Source organism: Scyliorhinus torazame, chromosome 9 (assembly GCF_047496885.1).
Source record: "Scyliorhinus torazame isolate Kashiwa2021f chromosome 9, sScyTor2.1, whole genome shotgun sequence".
Taxonomy (NCBI): domain Eukaryota; kingdom Metazoa; phylum Chordata; class Chondrichthyes; order Carcharhiniformes; family Scyliorhinidae; genus Scyliorhinus; species Scyliorhinus torazame.
This window is the reverse complement of record NC_092715.1, coordinates 171,387,987-171,414,268: the sequence shown is the minus strand read 5'-3', so window position 1 is coordinate 171,414,268 and position 26,282 is coordinate 171,387,987. Positions and strand designations below refer to the sequence as shown.

The 26,282-nt window shown below is 44.6% G+C and overlaps 1 protein-coding gene across 9 annotated transcripts in view; it reads left to right on the top strand.

Moving 5' to 3' along the window:
- Window positions 1–26,282, top strand: part of LOC140429586 (guanine nucleotide-binding protein G(I)/G(S)/G(O) subunit gamma-7) — a 336,292-nt gene that overhangs the window by 151,005 nt on the left and 159,005 nt on the right. For all 9 annotated transcript variants that reach the window (XM_072516801.1, XM_072516794.1, XM_072516800.1 and 6 more), the window contains one exon: window positions 23,722–23,755. The gene's annotated coding sequence lies outside the window, so the exon portion shown is untranslated. The remainder of the gene's footprint in view (window positions 1–23,721; window positions 23,756–26,282) is intronic.

Here is a 26,282-nt window from a genome sequence, read left to right as displayed (position 1 = left end):
ACGGGAGGTCCAGTGTCTGTCCTTCTCACTGCAGACTGATTTCTTAACTGTCTGTAGGTCCCTAGTTTATACACTTAAGAGACAGACAGAAACCACTGCTATATTGGTATGCCTTGCACCTGACCCATTCCCGAAATATAGACACAACATGCCACAATCAACATCACCACTTCACTAACAAAACAAGAAAGCCACTCGACCGTATTAATTCTTGAACTTTGGACTCATACATATTATTTGGTATTGAGTAATCATCACTGTCATATGATTTGTACATGTCATCACTGATCTATCTATTTTATTCAATTTTCTTTAACACAGTACAGAAAATATGTAACACGAAAAAGGGGGGATGTGGTGATATGCATCACTGTAAATACACAAGGGGTTAATGCAAATACACTAAGACTAAGTAAACACTAGAGGGAGCACCAGAGACATCATGACACACAGACATTCAACCAATACGTCAGTAAGATAGGACACGACCAATGGGCAGTCAAGACACACCCAGAGGTGACACTACCACAAGGGGACTACCCATATAAAAGGACAGGGCACACATGCTCTTCCTCTTTCCATAGGCAACACTCGGAGACACAGGGGCAGATCAGGAAGCATCACACCCACCACATGGATCAGAGCAGACTGGTTAGTTAGATTGAGTTACTATAGTAAGATCAGCAGGAGAGTCAAACTCAAGTAGGAGAATTGTTAACTGTTCAATAAATGTGTTAAACCTATCTCCAAGTCTGAACCTTCCTTTGTCAGAGTATACATCAAGGAAGCAGCTTATGCTACATGAAGAAGCATAACACAATTACTACCCAAAGTCTTCCTGAAATGAAATGAACATCGCTTATTGTCACAAGTAGGCTTCAAATGAAGTTACTGTGAAAAGCCCCTAGTCGCCACATTCCGGCGTCTGTTCGGAGAGGCTGGTACGGGAATTGAACCCGCGCTGCTGGCCTGCCTTGGTCTGCTTTAAAAGCCAGCTATTTATACCTACACCATCACTGCTCATCGTTATTACTTGAGTTGGCAAAGGTAACAGCAACGAAAGTAAAAAATACTACCTAAGCCCCTTTCATGAAATTCCCTCCTAGAACCCCACCACCTCTCCCCTTTCCTCCTTTAAGACCCTCTGTAAAATCCACCTCGTTGTCCAGGTCCCCTCCTAATTTCCCATTCTGTGGTTTAGTCTATTTTTAATTTCACCCCTGTGGAGTATGTTTGATTTTTGTGAATGAAAAGCATGATAGAAATTCAAATTGTTCTATCTGAATGGTTTGATGAGGCATCACATAAATGTTAACTTGCCAATCTGTCTTGCTCTTCTTGCTTTCATGTTTCTTCTAATTGGAGCAACATTTATGTTGGCTTGGGCAGAAGTCAGTTCGTAAATGATGCATGGCACAAGAATAAAACTTGGAGTACAAGATCAGTTAAGGGCTGTTCAGTAGTTCAAACATGAAACAGTTATATCATAACCTGAAGACCTGAAAGTCAAATGCCAGGCAAGACAAAAGCTTATGTACTCAGCAGTTGGAACAGGAATCACATCTCGTACTGGATGGTCCCTGTGCAGACCCCTGCTGCCTGAACTGCCCCGCCCTTTTCTCTGCAAGCACAAAATTCATGGTGACATTGTAGATGTTTACTTTAAGCATGAACATGCATCATTAATTTCAACTGCACATTCTATACTTGAAAGTTCTCTTCAGTCTGTACTCAAAGTTTGCATTCTATGGAAATGTGAAGTTCATTTTGAAGTTTTCCGTTTGTTATCTTTCACAATGTTGAACTGGACACCGTGTTCCACAGGTATTTGTTAGGACCTGTTATTGATCCATTACTATCCAGTGCCAAGTCTGTCTCCTATTTATTAAAGCAGCACATGTGAATTTCACCAGCTGACTCAATTGATAATTGGATTGCTGAGTCCAAGCAGGGCTTGGAGGAAAATCAATAATGTAATTCATTGACATATATGACTTTCACTTTTAAAGACATTCAAGAGCTGCTACACTACCAAGTTTCCTCTTTTTTTAGGAAAGTAAATTCTATTTCATAGGTACAGTATGTAGTGAATCTTATACAATATTATACTAGAGGCATTAATAAAAAAAATTTGCTGGTGTCATCACAGGAAGCATTTTGTCTGACCAAGAGTCACGTCTCATAATACATCGGGTAGATTTCTAGCATTTGGCAAAGGGTAGCTGCTATTTTGGTGTTGCTTTTACACTGTTGCTCTTGCTTTGAAAGACTCAGGTAATAATATTGAGCAGACTTTGGGGTAGTAATTTGGGGTAGTAAACCACTTCACCTGCGCCATTGAAGTGAGAAGCGTGAGTTTGGAAATGTCCCAACTAGGCTGACCCTTCTCCATGGAAACAGCTCCCGCCCGTGCAATATTTACCCGGAGGTGGCCACGGTGGTGGTGAGTATTGAGGCAGTCTGATTAGAAGGCCCGTCTCAGCTCTTTGAAATTTGGTCCCAGTTTTATTAAAGGCTGTTAGGCCCTCTAGCTCTCCACCCTCACTCCCCACCCACCTACCATGCCACCTCCATTGATACTCACCCAGTATCAATTCTGGGCAGATGCAGGAGCTTGTGTGGAGATTTTGTTTTAAACTTATAAGAATATGAGACAGCCTCTAACTTATACACATTTGATAGTGAAAAAGACCCTGCTTCATGAAACCTGTTCAACAATTTTAAATCCTTTCAAGTGGTTAACCTGTTGATGAAACTTCTATTCACTAACCACAACAAATACTGATAATCCTTTCATAGACTCTTAAAACTATCAAAACTTAAAACGTAAATTCAGCCCCCATCCTGACATAAGTGGCTTTGGGGTTCTCAGTTCTTTGGGAAATAGATTATTTTTGAAGCTGTTAGCTTCTAGCCTTCACACCTCACACTTCCTCACCCGCCATCCACCTTCATGCCTCATGTCCCTATGCCAACCCATGCCACTTCATACCCCCCCATGTCACCTCATAGCCATTTACTCAATATCCAACATGGCAGTCCTAAGGAACCATGTGAAAGATCCAAAAGAAAACTTCTGACAGTCTAATCCACTTTTCACTCATGCACACTTGATAATGAAAAAACTCTCAATTATTAAATCAATTTAAAGCTTTTAAATCTCAAGTTGTTAACCTGTTATAAAAGCAAAAAACACTTCTATTCAGTAGCCACATGAAGGACATCTAATCTTTTAGTACCAAATAACCATCAGTTGCCCCTTCCTCAAGTATCTATCAAATTCTCCACAAAATCCTTCTCACTCTGAGTATATTGCTTGGTCGTCTTTTCACACGTTCATCATTCTCTGTGTTGACTAATAAATCTAAACTGTTGGTGCAACTTCGAACAACTAAAGTTGTATTCCTGTGTCCCTCGTTTCTAGGGCAATGGTGAATATGTTGTCAGATGTAAAGTAATTTATTCCCTTAAGAATCAAGAATAATATCTTCCTGAGCAAATCTTCTCAGGCTATTCAACTGCTCTTAAGAGCTCAGATGCCTATAAAAATAACATTTGTAAAGAATTACACCTTAGAAGTGGAATAATATATTGTGGGTTGTGCAACATAATGTTCATAGCCTCATAAACATGGCATGCTCTCATTTATTATGAATAGCGCCATGATGAGCATTCCTTGCGATGCTGAGTTGGGACTTGAACCTGGAGCTTCTAATTCAGACGTAGCGACACTATCCACTGAGTCACAGGACCTTGTCCATTGAGGAATAACTGCATTTTTACAATATGTTAAGTCATAATTACTAATGGGTAAGTTCTCTGGCCTTGAAAGAAAAATAATTGCACAAGTGTGGAGTGTCATTTCCTCAGGAAAATCATTTACACAAATATTTGCGATAATAGATTTTGTGATTTTGTTTTAGAGGTTTGTGTGCTGATGTTTACATTCCTCCCTAATCCCATGTGCATGTCACAATCTTTATTTCCGTTTATATACCATGATTTAAATGTGATTTATATTCCCCCACTTTTTACTTCCTTTTATTTTTATAATAATAATCTTTATTAGTGTCACTGCAATGAAGTTACTGTGAAAATCCCCAGTCGCCACATTCCTTCTGTGAGACTTGTTCACTCTTACTGGAAAATCAACCTTCCTCTTGCTTTCGCTGCTATTGAACAATGCATATATCCTCAGAAGGAGCCAGATTCAAAGTGATGTTGGAATTGAGGAAGCTAGAACCCGTTCAATCTTCATGGGCAGCTTCTTCAGAGGTTAATGGAAAGCACTGTCACTGCTGACCATAAGGTCCAGATCGGTATAACTGATGGCAATGTACCACACGCCATTTTGAATATCATCGCAGGTTTTTATTTCATATGCATTTTTTAAATTCCCATTCCCCAAAACTGTACTCGCTACATGGCCCTTTTTAGCAATCCAAACTTTCCGAATGGTTTTATTGCTAATGTAGCTGTGCAGTTGTGGGGTGTCAAGAGATTGAAAAGTGTCACTTGGTTGTTTTAGGGGTCAGAGCTGATGAATGGCCACAAAAGTTACAATTACCTTCCAATTTCTGACGGGCAATAGACCGACACTCGCGTCTCACCAGCTGGCCCCTGCTCTTCTGGGGCAGGCTCCTCTTGTGCAGCGTCCTCGCCGAGCTGGCCCTGCTCCTCCGCAACAGCAGCTGTGGCCGAGTAGATAGCAAACATAACTGGCTGTAATCTGAAGTTCATTCTCTGCGTGGGAGAAGAGAAGGCATGTTAGCAAGATGAGTATGTCCCCCCCCCCAACCCACCCCTCAGCCAGCCCTCCAATATATTGCCGTACGTACTGCACATCTGCCCCATCAGAGATTGGCACTGGGCCAGTGATGTGGGGAGCCTCTCTCCTCGCCACCCATCCCTGTCAACAGGGGTACCGGAGGGTGCCGCAACCCGTGTCAACGATAGACTCTGTGGTCTCTGTCCTGTTTCCCACATTGGAGTCTACTGTGGGTGGTCTACAGTGTGTCCTCACTGGGTGGACCAGGTGTTACCTGACAGTAGGGTGGCACCTGGTTGTGCGGTTGAGAAGGTGACCTTGTGCCACCAGTCGCTCCCATGCGTTGAGGCCGATATGTGGGCAGGTACTACAGATGGGGGTGAGCGAGAAAAATGTGCATCTGCAAGGAGCTTATTTGCAGTGTGATGTAGGTCCTGGATGTGACACACAAGTTGTGACAACCTGACCGGGGCAGGATGGAAGGGAGCAGGAGTGCAGTGAGCAGGCAGGGTATGGAGACAGCAGGCCATCCTGAGGGGTGGGTTAGCTAATAGTGTCATTGTTGAGAGGGACTGTGTTCCAGGGAGGGTGCCAGAGGCCATGGTGCATGTGTCCTTTGTTTGGGGTGAGCTCTGCTATTCCCTTGCTTCCCTGCAGTGGGGCTGTGTTTCTGATGAGTGCACTGAGGAGGGCCAGCAGCTGGGTCACTGAGTGAGGTTGGCCACATCCATCCGTTCAATAATACTGCTGGGGTCTGAGGGTTGTCAGAGGGGCAGCCTGGGTTGGTCACCGGATGACCAGAGGCTATCTGAACATTTGCAGGACAGTCAGCCGTCAGCAGAGTGAACAGCCAGGGGCCTGTAAGTAGCATCAAAGGGGTGTGTTTAAAACACAGACAGCAGCAGTGGCGATCTGAACTAAGCCATCCCATCCCGAGGGGGGCATCCCAAGTAGCTTCCTGCTACCCGCGCCCCGCCCAAGCCCAGGAAGCCACCCCTCAGCAAGCTCAACAATCTTGGAGCGTTTTTAAAAGTTTCCTTCCTCTAGCTTCCGCTCAGCAGCCATGGCACCCAGGCCACGTTTGTAAATACCTGCACCAATTTGCGCCCGTGTGACCTCCGCCTAAGAGGAGGGGTAAAACATACTGTGTATAACCTGCTAAACAGACTTAAATCCATGCAAATGCTGGTTTTGCATGCCAGCCCCTGGCACAAACTTTGATTTCGCCGTCAGCGAGGGATTGGAGCATGGCACCGAATGCAAACCTCAATTTTTCAATTACACGCGATTCTCCGTCTGATCGCGACTCATACTCCAGCTTTCGCGAAATGGAGAATCCAGCTCCTGTCTGAAAACTCAGCAGTGAATCTGGAAAATGACATGACGCTGGGATGATGCCAGGCATGCCACATGTTGCTTTTCCATGCCGGTTTGGCAAACTTCCCATTTGGCAGCCTAGCCCTCGAGGGCTGGTAAAATTGAGCCCGTTGTGTATTTATGTTTTCAGAAATACCTCTGGATGAATGATATTTTGAACTCAAACTGTACTTGGGAAGGATGTTAGCAGTATTGTTCTTAAATTTGAATTATTTAAATTCCAAAGTTATAGCTTGAATTTACTATCGTTATGCAAACAATTTCTTATTGTTTTGTTATTGTTAAAACCATAAGACCAGAAGACATAGGAGCAGAATTAGGCCACTCGGCCCATCAAGTCTGCTCCGCCATTCAATCATGGTTGATATTTTTTTCATCCCCATTATCCTGCCTTTTCCCCATAACCACTGATCCCCTTATTAATCAAGGACCTATCTATCTCTGTCTTAAAGACACTCAGTGATTTGGCCTCCACAGCCTTCTGCAGCAAAGAGTTCCACAGATTCACCACCCTCATGCTGAAGAAATTCCTCCTCATCTTTGAAAGCAGACCAAGGCAGGCCAGCAACACGGTTCAATTCCCGTAACAGCCTCTGCCAAACAAGCGCCGGAATGTGGCAACTAGGGGCTTTTCACAGTAACTTCATTGAAGCGTACTTGTGAAAATAAACGATTTTCATTTCATCTCTGTTTTAAAGGATCGTCCCTCTCGTCTGAGATTGTGCCCCCTGGTTCTAGTTTTTCCTACTATTGGAAACACCCTCTCCACATCCACTCTATCCAGGCCTCGCAGTATCCTGTAAGTCTCAATAAGATCCCCCCTTACCCTTCTAAACTCCAATGAGTACAGACGCAGAGTCCTCAACCATCAGTCAGAGTCAGCATGGATTTATGAAGAGGAAATCATGCTTGACAAATCTGTTTGAATTCTTTGAAGTTGTAACTAGTACAGTTGACAAGGGGGAGCCAGTCGATGAGGTATATTTGGACTTTCAGAATGCATTTGACAAAGTCCCACATAAGAGATTATTGTGCAAGATTAAAGCGAAGTGTATTGAGATGAATAGAAAACTGGTTGGCAGAGAAGAAACAAAGAGTAGGAATTCATAGAATCATAGAATTTACAGTGCAGAAGGAGTCTATTCGGCCCATCGAGTCTGCACCGGCTCTTGGAAAGAGCACCCCACCCAAGGTCCACACCTCCACCCTATCCCCATAACCCAGTAACCCCACCCAACACTAAGGGCAATTTTGGACACTATGGACAATTTAGCATTGCCAATCCACCTAACCCCCACATCTTTGGACTGTGGGAGGAAACCAGAGCACCCGGAGTAAACCCACGCACACACGGGGAGGATGTGCAGACTCCGCACAGACAGTGACCCAAGCCGGAATCGAACCTGGGACACTGGAGCTGTGAAGCATTTGTGCTATCCACAATGCTACCGTGCTGCCCGGAATTAATGGGTCCTTGTCAAATTGGCAGGCAATAACTAGTGGGGTGCCACAAGGATCGGTGCTGGGACCCTAACTATTCACAATATATATTAATGATTTGGATGAGAAAACAAAACGTAACATTTCAAAGTTTGCAGATGACGCCAAGTTGGGTGGGAGGGTGTACTGTGACAAGGTTGCAGAGATCCTACAGCATGATCTGGACAGGTTGGGCGAGTGGGCAAATCAATGGCAGATGCAGTATAATTTGAATAAGTGTGAGGTTATTCAGTTTGGAAGCAAAACAGGAAGGCAGATTACTACCTGAATGATTGTAAATTGGGACCTGGAATGTGCAGTGTCCTTGTGCACCTGTTGCTGAAGGTAAGCAGACAGTGAAGAAGGCTAATGGTATGTTGCAAGAGGTTTTGAGGACAGGAGCAGGGATGTGTTGTTGCAATTATACAGGGCCTTGGGTGAGGCCACACCTAGGATATTGTGTGCAGTTTCGGTCTCCTTTTCTGAGAAAGGACGTTCTTGTCTCGAAGGAGTGCAGTGAAGGTTTACCAGACTGATTCCAGGGATGACGGACTGTCATGTGAGGAGAGGTTGACTAGGTTAGGATTGTTCTCGCTGGAGTTGAGAAGAATGAGGGTGGATCTCATAGAGACTTATAAAATTCTGACAGGACTAGACAGGGTAGATGCAAAGAAGATGTTCCCGATGGTGGGTATGTCCAGAACCAGGGGTCACAGTCTGAGGATTCAGGGTAAACCATTTCGGACGGAGATAAGGAGACATTTCTTCTCACAAAGAGTGGTGAGCCTGTGGAATTCATTACCACAGGAATAGTTGATGCTAAAACACTGAATATATTCAAGAGGCAGCTAGATATAGCACTTGGGGCGAATGGGATCAAAGGTTTTGGGGAGAAAGCCGGATTAGGCTATTGAGTTGGATGATCAACCATGATAGTGACAAATGATGGAGGGAGGCTTGAAAAGCCAAAAGGCCTCATCCAGCTCCTATCTTCTATGTATCTATGTAACTATCCCTCATACAACAAGCTCTTCATTCCAGGGATCATTTTTGTGCACTTCCTCTGGACCCTTTCCAAGGCCAGTACATCCTTAGATACGATGCTCAAAATTGCTCACAATACTCCAAATGGGGTCTAACCAGAGCCTCACACAGCCTCAGACGTACATCCCTGCTCTTGTATTCTAGCCCTTTCGGCATGAATGCTGACATTGCATTTGCCTTCCTAACTGCTGACTGAACCTGCATGTCAACCTTAAGATAATCTTAAACAAGGACTCCCAAGTCCCTTTGTGATTCTGATTTCCGAAGCATTTCCCCATTTAGAAATTAGTCTATGCCTCCATTCCTCCTTCCAAAGTCCATTACCTCACACTTTTCCACATTGCATTCCATCTGCCACTTCTTTGCCCACTCTCCTAGCCTATCCAAGTCCTACTACAGCCCCCCTGCTTCTTCAATACTACCTGTCCCTCTACATATCTTTGTACCATCTGCAAATTTAGCAACAGTGCCTTCAGTTCCTTCTTTCAAATCGGTAATGTATATTGTGAAAAGTTGTGATCCCTACACCGATCCCTGAGGGACACTAGTCACTGGCTGCCATCCTGAAAAAGACCCCTTTATCCCCACTCTCTGCCTTCTGCCAGTCAGCCAATCCTCTATCCGTGCCAGGATCTTACCCTTAACACCATGGGCTCTTAACTTATTTAACAATCTCCTGTGCGGCACCTTGTCAAAGGCCTTCTGGAAATCTAAATAAATCACATCCACAGGTTCTCCTTTGTCTAACTTCCGTGTTAACTCCTCAAAGAACTCTAATAGATTTGTCAGACATGTTACTCCATCCCCAAAGCAAAGATTGGACTTTTCAGGATCATGAGAGAATGTTTCTTTCCTGGTACATTAAAGTTCTGGCACAGTGGAGCATCAATCATGCATGATAATTCTGTTGAATATATTTGTTCCGTCTTCTGATCTGCCACTTGGTGCCAGCAAATTCAGAAGCAGAAGTTTGAGGGGAAATAAACAAATGCCCACAAAATAAAGCTAATTCAAGAGTATCTTTTTCCTTTCAGCACTCCTGGGCACAGATGTCCAGTTTAGATGGTAGGAAAATTGTAGTTGATGCACAGTCAAGCACCCAAGCCGCATTCCTGGTACATGAAGCTACAGACTGGGAGAGCTTTACTTCCAGCATTTTTATTAGAATTACTAATTTGCTTTCCAGCAGGCCATCATTTACCTATAACCCTATAGAAAGGCACTTGCATAAGTTATTTGTAAGGAATAAAAGAAGCTATCATTAATATTCACCCTTCCTTTCGTCTACTAACAAGCTTAACAAAACGAAAGAAAGTAATCACTTTCCTAAATAAGTTGGGGGCCCCAACTGTTACAGCATTCATTACTGTTGGAACTTGCTAACTGTACTTATTTGTATTACTGGGAAACGGGATTTCCCAGTTTCTAGCAGTTTGTCAATTCTTTGAAAATGATTTTGTAATAACTTATCAAGTATTCTGCATGGTTTTTCATTAACAGACACATCTGAAAATACTGAAAATAGTCACATTCTTAACACTGCTATGTTAATTGTCTCATTTATTTTCTTATTTGTTGAATGATTAACACCTTATAAGATGTTGCATGGCAAATCCTATTATGCTGCATAAATTATAAAAACCTCAAATCATTTTGAATAAATCTTCAAACTGTGTGTTCTGTGTTCTTTAAATGAGCATTTTCTCATTCCTTTCAGTTTGCAAGCGAATTTTACAGAAAGATTCCAGTTTCTCGATCTGTATTGAGTTTGAAATCAGATTTTAGCCAAGTCAGCAATGGAAATAATGCACTTGATATCAGTATCCTGGAAAGAAGAAAAATCAGCCTGGCTTCACATTCCTAACGAGAACCCGCAGCCTCCACTGCAAATCACGTGTGTGAGGACAGGATCAGGCTCAGATGTGATGTTCTCCATGCTCAAATTGCTGACACTTGTTATGATCCCAGTTGATGTTATAAATGGGATGGAAGATCCCAGAATAGAATCCTGGATCAAAACACCACAACTTTTACTTCTTTTTAATTAAGGGGCAATTTATGGTGGCCAATTCACCTACCCGGCACAGCTTTGGATTGTGGGGATGAGACCCACGCAGACAGGGGGAGAATGTGCAAATTCCACTTGGACAGTGTCCTGACGCCGGGATGAATCCTGGTCCTCGGCGCTGTGAGGCAGCAGTGCTAACCACTGCGCCACCGTGCTGCCCTGCAAGTTTTACTTTTTTTATAAAACGGGAAGGAACAGAGTCACAGGACTGCTAATTAGTTTTAACAAAAAGAAAAACATTTATTAATCATGAAAAGTTGGATGATTATACAATACTCCTTTACTGCTGCCTTAGCTTAATACACACCAATTTATAGATTAAGGCTTACAGAGTACATCATAAGCTACAATGGTCTCATTAACACAAAAAGTCTCCTTTAAGCTCACAAGATGACGGTAGTAGAATGCACGCACTCCGCTCTGAACTCAAGTTAGTGTCTGTGAATTTCTCCTCAGAATCCCTCAAGGTGATGATCACATGAGAGTTTCCAAAGTCCACTCCCAAAAACAAGCTTTAAAATCTTCTCTCATAGTTATACTTATCCATACCGGTTTGCATTCCAAAATCCAGTCCGAGTTTTCCAAATTACACTTTTAAACAAAGCTTCTGCTGCATTTTTAACAGTGAATCTAGTCCACCGATGCCTTTAGGATTTCTTTGTCTTAGCCACTGTGCAAACTACTCACAATTGGTCTAAATCTTGATTCCCAGTCTGTACTAAAAAGAGTTGTTTGATTTACTGAAGGCCGTTGTCCCACTTTAAATCTGGTTACTGCAATTGTCTCTTTAACTAAGAACACTTCCTTGAATTCTTTTGAACCATACCTTTGTCTCTGTTCACTTTACTACAGATTTCTTGGACATGTCTCCTCATTTCTTTAACTCCTCCCTTAACTTCAGATCTCTGCACTTGTTTTCTGAACTATTATTCTAAAGCTGAGAGAGGTGTTCCCTCTCTAGCTTTAGCTTTCTAAACCAACTCCTTCTAGCAGAGTTGTGAGAGTTGCCTTCTTTCTCACTACCCCGCTCCAACTGCCCACAAATTAGCTCAGCTAAAATTTAAAAGCTTCTCTATCTCACAAGGCCCCAGTTACTAAGCAACCTCTGCTTGTTTATTTATTCTTCGTGCCACAGCGCTCTCTAAGTACGATAGAAACACAGTTGGAATTTAATCAACCCCCACATATGCAAACACCTTTGATCAGTATGAATCTAACTATAGGTTTTACCCTTCCAGGCACGAAAACATTAAATTAATTCCACTTAAAACTGTACTTTATTTCTGATGTTTAGTAATACAAATATAAGGGTAGCACAGTGGTTAGAACTGCTGCCTCATGGCGCAGAGGTCCCAGGTTTGATCGCGGCTCTGGGTCACTGTCCATGTGGAGTTTGCACATTCTCCCCATGTTTCGCCCTCAGAGCCCAAAGATGTGCAGGGTAGGTGGATTGACCACTCTAAATTGCCCCTTAATTGGAAAAAATGAATTGGGTACTCTAAATTTATTTTTTAAAAGTAATACAAATATAAATCCCTTAAAACTACCTTTATTTTCCTAACACACTCACTGTCTTTTTTATTCATTCATGGGATCTGCGTGTCGCTGATAAGGTCAGCGTTTGTTGCCCATCCCTAATTGCCCTTGAGAGCAGCTAAGAGTTAACCACATTGTTGTGGATATGAAGTCACATGTAGGCCGGACCAGGTAAGAATGACTGACTTTCTTCCCTAAAAGACATTAGTGAACCAGATAAGTTTTGATGACATTCAATGATATTTTCATGGTTTCTATTAGAGACTTTTTCAGATCCAGATTTTAACAATTTAATTTTAATTCTACCATCTGCCATAGTGAGATTTGAACTCTTGTCCTCAGAACCCTCTGGATTACTAGACCAGTGACATTACCTACATACCACAATCTCCTCATGTATCTGGGTTTATACAAGACGAATGTCCTATAACTACTTTAGAAGCAGTTCATTGAAGGTTTACTCAACTCATTCTTGAGATGAAGGGCTTATCTTAGGAAGAAAGGTTGAATAGGTTGGATGCTCCATTGGAGTTTAGAAGAATGAGAGATGATCTTATTGAAACATACCAGATCTGGATGGGACTTAAATTGCATTCCCATAGGATGTTTCCTCTTGTGGGGAGACTAAAACTTGGGATCATGGTTTAAGAATAAGAAGTCTACCTATTAGGACAGAAATTAGGACATTTTATTTTTGCAGTGTGTTGATCGTCTGTGGAATTCTTTTCCCCAAAAAGTAGTAGAGGCTGGGTCTTTAAATTTATTCAAGGCTGAGTTAGGTAGATTTCTGGGAGATAAAGGAGTCAAAGGTAATAGTGGGCAGACCGGAAGGTGGAGCTGAAGCCACAACCAAATTCAGCCATAATCATATTGAACGTGGGATAGGCTTAAAGGGCCACATTTGAGTTGATTTATTGTCACATGTACCGAAGTACATAGTGAAAAGTATTTTTCTGTGGCTGAGGGAACGTACATAGTAGACAAAGAGAATAATCAACAGAGAACATGACCTATTCTTGCTCCTAAGTCCTTGTTCCTATGTATGTTCCTATGTCATTTGTGCCATATGCTGGAATGTTGTAAAAAGTCAAAATCTTAAGAAGAGGATAAACTAAAGGAAAATTCCTGCCTCCAATGTTCCCCAAGTTCAGCTAGAAATAATTGCCATACTCTTATGAATGCTGCTCAAACATGCTGGGAGGAGAATTTCAAAATTTAAAATGTAATGGCCATTCCATCCTCTGGTAGGAAGATAGCACATTCTTACTCATTCTTCTTGCAGGGTGGCAAGTACTTAACCTTGCCAGTGTCCTCTCCAATGACCTTTTCAAGGAACTCAGTTGGATAGTCGAACATTTATGAACAGAGTGAAACATTACAAGCTTATGTGTCCTAACTCCAGTACACCCATGCTTTGGTGAATGTCTCTTTTATCTGTTCAATTGATTTAATGACCTCCACTTACATTTAACTAAATACAATTAATATATATAATATAATATATATATAACAAACCCATTCTCCTCAAATTGGTAAAGTTTGCACTCCCAACAGATTTGGCATATTTGGTCGAAAGATAATTTATTAATTTACGGCATGTGAACATCGCATGTTATGCCAGTTCCATTAACCAGAAACCTAAGTGCATGAGTCATATAAATAGAGCAGATCACAGGCTGGGAATTTTGCAGGGAGTAACTCATCTGATTTCCCAGAGCCTGTCCACCTTCTACAAGGGACAGGTCAAGACTATAATGGAACACTCTCCATTTTCCTGGATGAGTGCAATGCCAATGATACTCAAGAAGCTCAACATCATCCAGGACAACGCAGTCTGTTTGATTGGCACCCTACACACCACCTTAAACATTCACTCCCTCCACCACCAGCACACAGTGGCTGCAGTGTGTACCATCTCGAAGATGCACTGCAGAAAACCTGTAACCTCAACCATCTAGAAGGACAGGGGCAACAGACGCATACAAACACCACCCTGTGCAAGTTTGCCTCCAAATCACTCACTATCCGAATTATATTGCTGTTCCTTCACTGCTGCTGGGTAAAAATCTTGTAACTCCTCAATGGATAGCACTGGTGATGTAGCTACACCCATCAACTGCAGCAGCCCAATACAATGGCTCACTACAACCTTCTCAAGAAATTAATGATCAGAAATAAATACTGGCATTGCAGACAGGCCACATAATCAATGGGGGCCCATATGATGGCTGCAGAACTAGGGGCATTAATTGTCCCTGCTCACATGAGGACATGTGCCATGGTCCTGCAGGGGGCCAGGAGACCTTCAGAGGGCACTTAGGTGCTGGTGGCCAGGAAGGTCAACGCAAGGAGCTGGCAGCAATGCCACATCTAACAACCTCATGCTGGTGGTCAACATCAGTGGTTATATCTTCACACGATATCTCCCACTCACCACAGCACCCCACTCTCCCATTCTCAGTGCACCATACATCCATCACTCACCCAGCACCAGTTTCTGCCAGTCAGGACTCACACCTAACATGTGGATACTGCACCACACGTCAAATAGCAAATGTTCCAAACGTGATCCTTTAAGTAACACTACTTTGGGGTCTATAAAAGAGCTTCACACTTTTTTCATGAGTAAACAACACAAGAGCTGCCTGCACATCTGTTGGGCAAATTTGGGATCCTGCCATCACATCAGGCGATTGGGCTATGGACAGCAACACCTGTGGGCTGCAGAAGAAGCAGATGGTGGCACGTCCTGCCATTGGAAAATGGAAGTCATCCCCTCATAGCACTGCAAATTGTTCACTCAATATTCTGTCCCGTGATTTGCCCAAGTGTAGCATTAACTCTGCTTTAATATGCTTTGCCTATCACATTGATATTTTCATCCTGGTTAATTCAAATTTGAAACCTAAAATTTGAAACAATTACAAAAGCAATTTAAAGTATCAATTGTGTCCAAACAACACTTAACCCTGCAATCACATCTCTATACAAAATGCCAACCATTCGGTTGGTGCTTTAGCCTCTTCTTGAAAATCTGTGTACATTTTTCATATTCTGAGGTATTCACAAGTTTAATAAGCAAATCCTGTTCTCTTATTATGCTGCTTTTCATTTTTGATCCATGGGTACTTAATGGACATATATCTTTAGGTCGAGTAAAGGAAGCAGGAACTTAAAAGTTACAAAACAGTACACTGTGCTCGCATTCCGTTAGCAGAACTCTGACTTTGTGGCACCCGAGAGAGATCGGGGGGAATTGGTTCGATTGGTTGGTTGGTGGCCAATGAATTGGTGAAAGGCCATATTCTGCTCGGTGATAGGCAGTGATTGAGTCCTATCCAAGTGGGATGGTTTTTAGAGAACCAAGGAAGGAACAGTTGGTTCTTGGATGCTCAAGGAAAGGATCTGCTCTCTCTCTCTCTTTCTCCAGAAAAGCTGTATGGCTGCTGTATTTCTGAAACTGCAGAGACCTGAATGAATCTGCAGTAAAAATCATTACTGATTGAAGGCAGAAAATTTGAACTGAAAGCCTAAATTAAAGGAAGATGTGCTAGAAAGCAACCATCTGAAACAAAGACTCTTATCCTTCTTATTTTTATCATTATTTTACACCCCTCCTTTCCCCTCTGTGTTTGTCTGTTGTGTGCGTGTATGGAGGGTAGGGCGAGTTGAAGTGGGAGTGGGATTAGGAATTAGATAATAGTGAACCTGTTGTATTTGCTGCATGGTTAATTATAGTTTTGCTATAAATAAAATTAATTGTGTTTGAATTTACAAACCCGGCGATTGCAGTTATTTGGCAGTAAAGGGCCAAAGACTTTGGGTGTTTTTCTAAGAATGATTTATTAATTTCAATTGTGTTGCGACTCCAGATCAAGTGGGGCTGCAATTGATCATGCACTACCCCAGGAGGTCGTAACGCATGCAGAAGGATCCATGTCAGTTGCTACTGTGCATAACGTGGATCACCTTTAGGGAAACAACAGCATAGTGGTAGCCAGATCTCGCAAGCTGTAGTAATTGATATAAGGACTCTGGTCAATTGTAAGCTAATCTAGGGTTGTTTTCAAGTAGTTATTTAATCCATTTCTGCAATAATAAGCTAAAAAAAATATGAATTGTAGTTTTGTAGTAGAATTCACTGCTCATGGGGAGCAACAAGTTATGTGTTCCTCGGCCTTTCAAATGCTGGTATTGAGAAATTGCGAAAAGATATGTGAGGGACCTCCAGTGGCGGCATGTAGGAAATTGTGGCGCCTGGCCAGGCTCGTCTGTTAAGAAAATGGTGGAGGCCGCGGCCGTGACTCAGGTTACCCCGTTGACGATCGAGATGCGTACAGGTATGTTGGCAGCAGAATTTAAGAAGCAGGGGTAGGCTGTCTCCGAGGATATCTACAGTTCGATAGAGGTGGTCTTAGCTCCAATTCAGTCGGCACTGACGAGGACAGATGAAACAGTAAAGGCGCATGGGGCAGTCCTGCAGAGGGTAGAGGCGGCTCTTTCGAACCAGAGTGACTGTATTGTCTCTTTGGAGGCTGAGATGGCAATGCTGGCCAGTGATAATAGACACTGTGTGCCAAGGTGGATAGTTTGGAGAATCACTCCAGGAGGCAGAACCTTAGAATCATGGAGCTGCCGGAGGTGTAGAGGACCCAAATCTGTATGTCGAAGATGTTTGGGAAGATGGTGGGGTAGGGTGGATCATCGTCCCCTCTCAGGTTGTATCTGGATAACCAGTAACTTCGACAGAAGCCCCGTTCAGGTGAACCACCAGGGGCAATCATCGTTAGGTTCCACAATTAACAGGAGAAGGAACGAGTCTTGAGGTAAGCGAAGAATCACCGGGACTACAAGTGGGAGGGCCACGCTATCAGGCTCTATCAAGATGTGGGAGCAGAGCTGACTGAAAGGTGAACGGCATTTAACAAGATCAAGGCTGCATTGAATTTTAAAAGTGCAGAGTGGTTTGGTGTGGTGTACCCTGCCAAGTGACTTTTGACTCGAAAGACTATTATTTTGATGCGCCAGAGCAGGCTGATGCTTCAGGCTGAGGAACGTTAACTGTTATTCGTATGGAGACTGGCTGCTATTGGGGAGAACATGTGTTATGGGGACTTGTTGGGGTTTCTTGTACCAGTTTGTTTGTTTTTTCACTGTTCTTGTGTGGGTGGGTGTGTTCGCTTTTCTATGTTTATTAAAGTTGGATGTGGCTGGGGGACTGGTTGTTAAGGCATTTTATTTATCTTTATTCCAGGCAGGATTCCCGCCACCCCTCCCTTCCCTCGCTGATAGTTTAGTTCCCCTCTTAGTGTCGCCCTCTACCCTGGATGTCACATACTGTGCTCCACTTCTTTCTGCTGGGACTTAGTTTTCAATGTTTGGCGGGGAGGGGGGCTGCTGTGTGACCCTGCTCCTCCTCCCCTTGTCCCTGTGTTTCATTTTGTGCTTACCTTGGGTTCCCTTCCTTCCCCCCCCCCTTTCTGTTGTGTGTGCCTTCTCTTGTCTTCCTCCCGCTCTTCATCCCACCCCTTCCTAGTCACTGTTGGCCTCGAACAGGTCTTGGAACAGGCTATTGAATAACCCCCACGCTTTGTGGAAGCCCCCGCCCGATCCTCGGATGGTGTACTTTAATTTCTCCAGGTGGAGAAATTCTGCCAGGTCTGCCCTGCCAGCCAATCTGCAGCTGGGGGTGGTGCTGTTGATCGCCAGGTGAACAGGATTCTCCTGTTCACCTGGGATAAGGGATGCAAAAGCCAGGGCACCGGCCCTCTTCCCATATGAAGATCTAGCTGGTTATATACCCAGAAGGCTGCGACTCTCGGGCACGGCGCCACCCTCACTCCCATAACCCTGGACATCGCCTCGCAGAAGGCTGCGCAGAACCCAACAAGTCTGGGGCAGGCCCAGAACATGTCGGCGCGGTTGGCCGGGCCTCCCTGGCACTGTTCACATTTGTCCTCCACCTGTGGGGAAAAAACCTGCTCATTCGGGTTCTAGTCAGCTGGGCTCTGTGCACCACTTAAAACTGCATGAGGCTTAGCCGAGAGCAGGAGGTGGAGTTGGCCCTGCTCAGTGCTTCGCTCCAGAGTCCCCAAGTTCCCAATTCCGTCCCCAATTCATCCTCCCATTTCCGTCTAGCTTAGTCCAGTGGAGGGGCAGCTCGGTAGCACAGTGGATAGCACTGCTGCCTCACAGTGCCGAGGTCCCAGGTTCGATCACCGCTCTGGGTCACTGTCCGTATGGAGTTTGCGCATTCTCCCTGTGTTTGCGTGGGTTTCGCCCACACAACCAGAAGATGTGCAGGGTAGGTGGATTGGCCACGCTAAATTGCCACTAAATTGGAAAAAATTAATTGGGTACTCTCAAATTTATCTAAAACAAAGCTTAGTCCAGTGATAGTCTTGCCCTGTCCAGCAAACGTCCGTATATGTTCCCACAGTTCTGCCCACTCCTTACTGTCCCTGTTGATTAGTTGCTCTGGTAGTGTGTTTCACGGGGCCCTGGGGTACCTTGCCGTCTCCTTGCTAAGAAAGTGAGCTCCTGTCCCATTGGCAGGTCCAAGTCCTCCGTCAGCTCGTCCAAGGTCGCGAGTCTGTCCACGTGTATAGGTCCCTAACCGCTCCTGTCCCCGCCCCCCCCCCCCCCCCCCCCCTGTGTCCTGTCTCCATTTTTTAAAGGTGACATCAAACATGGCTGCAGCTCATTATTTTAGAGTATGTTTAGATAATGAGCTTTGGGTTTTTGTTTTGTTTGGGGTTGGGGGTAGTTGTGGGAGGTGATTGGGACTTTTGTTCGCCTTTTGGCTATTTATTTGGTTATTTGGGTGCGGTGCTATTGGGAGGGAGGTTGGGGGCTGGGAGGGTTTCTGATAATGGATACAGTTTGTTCTTTGTACTTGCATGTTGGAGGTTTGGCGCCCATCTGGGGGTTTGTGGCAACTGCTGGCTCAGGTATAGGGTGGGGGTTGCGGGGGGCGGGGGGGAGGTGCAGGTGGAAGGCCCGCAATTTGGCTGGTTCCTTTGAATGTAAGAGTATTGATTGGCCCAATCAAAGGGTCGAGAATTTTTGCTCCTTTGAAGAACTATTTTGCTGATGTGGTATTTCTGCAGGTTTTCCACTCGGGTTTTGATGGTAGGACTAGGGGGAGTCGGCAGTTCTGATTAATAAAAGTGTTTCTTTTTCAGCTGCTAAGATTATGGAGGACCCAAATGGGAGACACATGATTGTCAGTGGGTCTTTGGCGGGCACCTCGGTGGTCCTAGTAATACTCCAAATTGGTGTGATACGATTTTTATTAACAAGCTACTGGCCTCTATTTGACTTGGACTCACACCAGCTAATTTTGGGGGGGACCTAAGTAGTGTTTTAGATCCTCAAATGGACCGATCTAGGCCTAGGTCTCGGATTCCGTCAGGGGTACCAAAAGCATTATTGACTTTTATGGAGCAGTTGGGGGGTGGGGAGCTGACCCATGGCGGTTTTTGCATCTGAGTGATAAGGACTTTTATTTTTTTCCCCCATGTCCATCAGGTGTACTCTTGGATTGACTCCTTTGTGGCGGGTAGATCTGTCCTCCTTGGGTGATGAGGGCCAGGTACTCGGCACTTGTTATGTCAGATCATACCCCACACTTTGTGGATGTGATGTTGAAGCCGGGTCCTTCTCAATGCCCACCATGGAAATTGGATACGACATTGTTGGCCGATAAAGGCTTTTGTGAGTGTATATCCTCCGCCATTGGGGAGTATATTACATTTAACAAAAGTGAATCTATCTCTCCTAAGTTGTGGGAGGCACTTAAGGTAGTCTTTAGGGGAGAGAAAATTTCCTACAAGTCTCGCAGGATAAGATTTAGAGGGTGGAGCGGCAGAGGCTGGTGGATTCCATCCTCGAGGTGGACCGCCAGCACTCGCTTGCTCCTACACTGGAGTTGTTGACGAATAGGAAAAGGTTGCAGACGCAACTTGAGCTGCTCTCAACCAGTAATGGGGTGAGCCAGCTGCGACGCTCAAGGAGGACATTTTACAAGCACATAGAGAAGGCCAGTCACCTTTCAATGCACCAGCTGAGGCAGCAAACTGCCTCCTGTGAGATTGTGCAGGTGGCGGACTCGGGTGGCAGGATGGTTTCCGCCCCATCAAAGGTTAATGTAGCGTTTGAAACTTTTTACCGTAGTCTGTACAGATCGGAAGCCCCCAGAGGAATGGTCGCCCACGATGCAGTGTTTGTATGGGTTGTCCTTCCTGGTGGTGGAGAGGGAGAGATGGGAGGAATTGGATTCCCTGTTGGGCCCCGAGGAGGTTATGAAGTGTTCAATGCAGTCAGGCAAAGCTCTGGGTCCGGATGTGTTTCCCATCGAATTCTATAAGATATATGCAATGCAGTTAGTCTCACTGATTTTAGAAGAAGGGCAAGGATCCACAGAATATGGGTCGTATCGGCCTATCTTGTTGTTGAATGCTGATGCTAAGTTGTTGGCTAAAGCGTTGGCAATAAGGTTGGGGCCCTGCCTAACACCCCTTTGTAAAGGATCGGCACCTGTCGCCCAATATATGTCGATTACTAAATATTGTACTGTTACCCTCTCCAGCGCCAAAGCAGGAGGTTATTGTCTCGCTAGACGTGGAAAAAGTGTCGAGTGGAGGTATCTATTTGAGATCCTCGGGAGGTTTGGTTTCTGGCCAGTTTATATCCCTTTCACAAATGACTTGAGCTTAGATTATTTTCAGCTGAGTAGGGCACAAGGCAGGGTTGTCCATTTTCTCCACTTCTTTTTGCCTTGACAATCAAAGCACTGGTCAGAGCGTTGAGATCTTCCACTGATTGGAGAGGGATAAAGCGTGGAGGGAGTGAGCATAGGTGTCCTTGTATGCAGATGATCTGCTTCCTTCTATCACAGACCCAGTTTCTGCCATGGACAAGATAATGAAGCTACTGAGGAGTTTTGGCTCCTTCTCGGGGTAGAGGTTAAATTTGGACAAGAGTGAATACTTTCCAGTTAACCCCCCAGGGAGGGGAACTGACCTGGGAATGTTGCCTTTCCGCCTTGCCAGATCTAGCTTTCGTTATCTGGGTAGCCCATGATTGAATCTGGGTAGCCCATTATTGGGCCTCGCTCCATAAACTAAATTATGCTAGGCTGGTGAGTGGGGTTAGAACTGACTTGCAGAGGTAGGATGACTTCCCCCTGTCCTTGGCGGGCAGGGTTCAGATGGTCAAAATAAATATCCTTCCGAGACTTTTATTTATTTTTCAGTGTCTCCCCATTTTTCTCCCCAAATCATTTTTTGCTCGAGTCAATAAGATCACTGCTTGCCTCATTTGGATGGGAATCAAGCCAACGATCTGTTGGTTGTTTCTTCAGGGAGAAAGGCAATTACCTAATTTCTTATTTTATTACAAGGCAGCTAATATTGAAAAGGCCACAGAATGGCAGAAGGATCTGGATTCTTTCTGAGAGCAGATGGAAGCGGGCTCTTGTAGTGGTTCTAGCTGCCTTGTTTCTGTTTTCCACTGCAAAGTGTACCTCAGGTCCGGTGGTGGTGTCCACGCTGAGGATTTGGAGGCAGTTTAGGCAACGCATTAAGCTTGGTGCCATGTCGTTGTTTGCCCCTATCTGTAGGAATCATCTCTTTGTGCTGGCGGATTTGGACTCTACATTCAGGTCCTGGGGGTGGGAGGGGCTGGAGAAGTTTGGGGACCTGTTTGTGGAGGGTAGGTTTGTCAGATTTCCTCCTGAATAGGATTTTGTCTCTGGCCATAGTGGGTGAGGGAATGATTTTGGAAATTTATGGCCAGATTCTATCGGCGGAGCAGGCTCTGTTGGATGAGGTGAGGAGGAAGTAGGAAGGGGTGCTGGGTCTGGTTTTTGAGGGAGGAGTGTGGAGTGAGACTTCACAGGATACACTCAACCTCTTCCTGTGCCAGGCTCAGCTTGATTCAGTTCAAGATGGTTCACAGGGTGCACCTGACCAAGGTGAGGGGATGAGTGTATTTTTTTTTAAGAGGTGGAGGATAGGTGTGAATGTTGTTCTCGGGGACCGATGGATCATACCCGTATGTTCTGGTCATGTCCTAACCTTGTAAGCTTCTGGATCTCGTTCTTTAACACCATGTTAGGGTTTCTTCATATCGAGATGGAGCCTTGTCCACTGATAGCTATTATCGGGATTTCGGACCTGCGGGGCTGCACCCGGTGTAAAGGCAGCTGTCCTCGCCTTTGCCTCATTGATAGCCCAGAGGCAAGTTCTGCTGGGGTGGAGTTCTCCTATTCCACCAGTGCCTCGGCCTGGTTGGGCGATCAAATGGAATTCCCTCAATGGGCATTCGTGTCATGGTCCTGACGCAGGGTCGTGGCCCAATTTTGTGGGATCTCCATATCGGTCACCCTGGGTGTCTAAAATTTAAATGCTGGCCCACAGCTATGTATAGTGGCCAGGATTTGACGCCGATATCAGGAAGCTCACCCAGCAGTGCAGGTCTTGCCAGGAACATAGAAGCTTCTGCCGGCAGCACCCCTCCACCTTTGGTACGGGTGCAGGGCCGAGAATCAAATCGGCATGTGGATCGCCTCCGCAGTTGCCTCCGGCATTGATCGACCATTGCTCAGTTGAACCGGCACTATTGTTGCCATCTCCACCACCGTTGGCACCGGAGCCGCCACCATGGGTCCAGGAACCCGAGGAAGCTGAGATGTTAGACACGGGTGGCCTCGGATTCCAACTCCGATATGGAGATGCCACCACGAGTGGCTGCCGAGGACCAAGGCACGGATACCGGTCCACCGGAGACGGCGACACTTAGGGGCTCGGCTTGAAAACATTGGTCCACCTTGCGCTACACGCCAACAAGACCCGCACAGGTGCAACCCGAGCTCCAACCCAGAGCAAAGAGGACCAGGGGTCCTGCCCTACAACCCATCACGCCGGATGCTGTTCCAAACTTGGGCAGGTGGTTGTAACCCTCATGAGAGTCAAGGGATGTTGACTGTCAGGTTCCCAGGACCTTGAATGAATACGAGCTTCCCCGTTAAGGGAGCAGGGCTTTCCCTTAACAAGGGAAGCCAACCAGACATAAAAACCCTGACCCGGATGTGGTTTGGCACGGGAGACCATTCGGGGAGTAGAATTGTATCTCTTTATCGTGTAATTAAAACTTTTGTTGCTTTCATCTTCGCTTCCTTGCGGTCGCTCTGTCGGTATCTAACATAATGAAAAATTATATTTTGCTAATAAAAAATATTTATTTAAAAAAGAGATATGTGAGAATATCCTAGGATTGCTTTTTCTAATTTCTTCCACTTCGGGGAGGTGAAAAACAGGAGCAAACATTCAACAATATGATTGATTTGTACCCAGAATGAATTAATATGTTTTTTGAATTATGTAAGTGTATGTATATTTAAACATAGATAAAGCAGTAATATTACTTTCTCTAACTTTCCCTGCAGATTACAGAGCATTTTCCTGGAATCAAAGAGAGAGGTATGTACTTTGTTTTTGACATAACACTGTACAAGTGAGGCATTGGTTTCCGAGCAGAGTATGGGCACAGCATGAATACAGTTGACTCAATTAAGAGCTCGCGCAATCATTCAGCATCATTTGTGTAGGATGTGAAAGCTATTATTTGGCATACGTACTGCCTGACCCCCCCCCCCCCCCCCCCCATCCCCGCCGAGTGTACTTTACCATAGTTAAATCATGCACCATACGAAGCAGTTAATTGTTATTCTTGTCATTGAAGATTGGGGGGAATGCAATATGTGTGACTCAGATTGGGCGACAAGGAACACTGTTTAAAAGGATATAGAAAGTGAAATCCACAGGTTCTTTCACAGAACCCAAAAATCTATAGGTTAACCTTTTGAAATACCCACGTGGTGGATTAGTCTCTAAAGAATCAGTCATGTCTAAATTATCTGTATTCCTAACTCTATGTGACTAAAGGCTGCAATACTAAAGTTTCAGCTTTTTGAATTCAAACATATTTTGCACAAAGGTTGTTATTATTGATCAGGTTTACTATGGTAGTCACTATCTTAAGATATATTCAACATCAGAACTGCAAACAAATGTTGGATGCTCATTCCGTCCTTCAATCTCCCTTCGACCCTCTGGCTTTTTCTTCCCTCTGTTACAGATTTTCTCACTTCCACCATTAGAACTATTTGGATTTTACTGCATCTTTTCTGTTAGCCCGTTCTATATTAAACCTATGTTAACTTTTTTGAAACAAGCTTAGACGGTATAATACAGAGAATCCCCATTGGAAATAATGGAGAAGCCACAAATGTTCACTTTTAAAGAGGTAAACTTGAGCTGGTGCTGCGAAAGGCTGTGCCACTCGAAAGGTACAATAACATTTTGCAAATTTCCACATGGCAGATTCCTGATTTCAGCTGAGGTGATGCACTTTCCCGAAGGGAAGACAAATTGCAGAGTGTTGCAGATTATGTATGTTTATAACGTAAACCATAACTTCTGTAGGTTCGCTGAAGGGTGCCTCTAGAAAGTACGTTTCTTGCTAGCCTGTTACTTTGATTTAGGAATGGTATGTGGAACAAAGGAACTGGTTCCAACCCTTTTACCTGCTCATTGGATCTTATTCAAACAATCACATGAAAGTAGTTTCATAAACATTTATCAGTTACAAAATTTTTCTTGATGTGGAGATGCCAGCGTTGGACTGGGGTGAGCACAGTAATAAGTCTTACAACACCAGGTTAAAGTCCAACAGGTTTGTTTCGATGTCACTGAGGAAGGAGCAGCGCTCCGAAAGCTAGTGACATTGAAACAAACCTGTTGGACTTTAACATGGTGTTGTAACATTTTTCTTATCATGTGTACCTCCCACTGTTGTATCTACCAGTCTCACAGACCTCTTGTAATATGTTTCATATTTTGTTAAAGTTACAGGTTAAAAGTTTGGGCCAATTTTCCTTTAAACAATTCCATTGGGCAGGAGCCAGGTGGTTTGACCCTGCTATCCACCCACAAGAGAAAGGAGCAGGAATAGACTATGTGGTCCGTCAAGTCTGCTCCACCATTCAGTACAAGCATGGTTGATCTTCGGCTTCAACTCCACTTTCCAACCCCCTTGATTTCCTGAGAGTTGAAAAATCTGTCTATCTCAGTTTAAAAAATGCAACATTGGAGCATCTATAACTCTCTGGGGTAGAGAATTCCAAAGATTCACAACCCTCTGAGTGAAGAAATGTTTCCCTATCTCAGTCCTAAATGTTAGGCCCCTTATCCTGAGACTGTGCTCCCATGTTTTAGATTCCCCAACCAAGAAAAACAAGCTCTCAGTGTCAACCATGTCAAGCCCCTTCAGAATCATGATTGTTTCACTGTGATCACTTTCCATTCTTCTGAATTGCAGAGAATATAGACCCAATTTCTTCAGCCTCTTATCGGCGGATAACCCTCTCATCTCCAGACCAATCGAGTGAAACTACACTGTACTGCCTCCAATGCAAGTATATCCTTCCTTAAATCTAGAGGCATAATCTGCACAGAAGGCAGAATTTAATGCCCGCCCCCAAGGCAAGTTTGGAGTCGGGGCATTTCATTGGGAAGGAGAGGACTGAGTGGAGACCCACTTCAGGGCCTCATCTATGGCAAACAGAGCAGTCGTCATGTGGAAATCCCAAAAAGCAATTCCTGTCGGGTTCGCTTGCACCAATGCCTGATGGAGGGACTCAGCATCAGAAAGGAGGGGGGCGGGGGATGATGACTGACTGACAGCAACTCCCCTGCCCTGTCTTCCGACCCCCCTCCTTGCCCCAGCCAGTGACCCTTCCCCCCCCCCCCCCCCCCCCCCCCCCCCCCGCTCATTTATCTTGTTTATCTCTTTACAACCTCGCTGTCTCCTCCTGACAGATTGCATTTCCACCTAGCTTGGTATCAACTGCAAACCTAGATATGTTACTCTCAGTCTCTTCATCTAAGTCATTGATATAGATTATAAACAGTGACGCCTCAGCACCGACCCTTGCAGCACTCCACT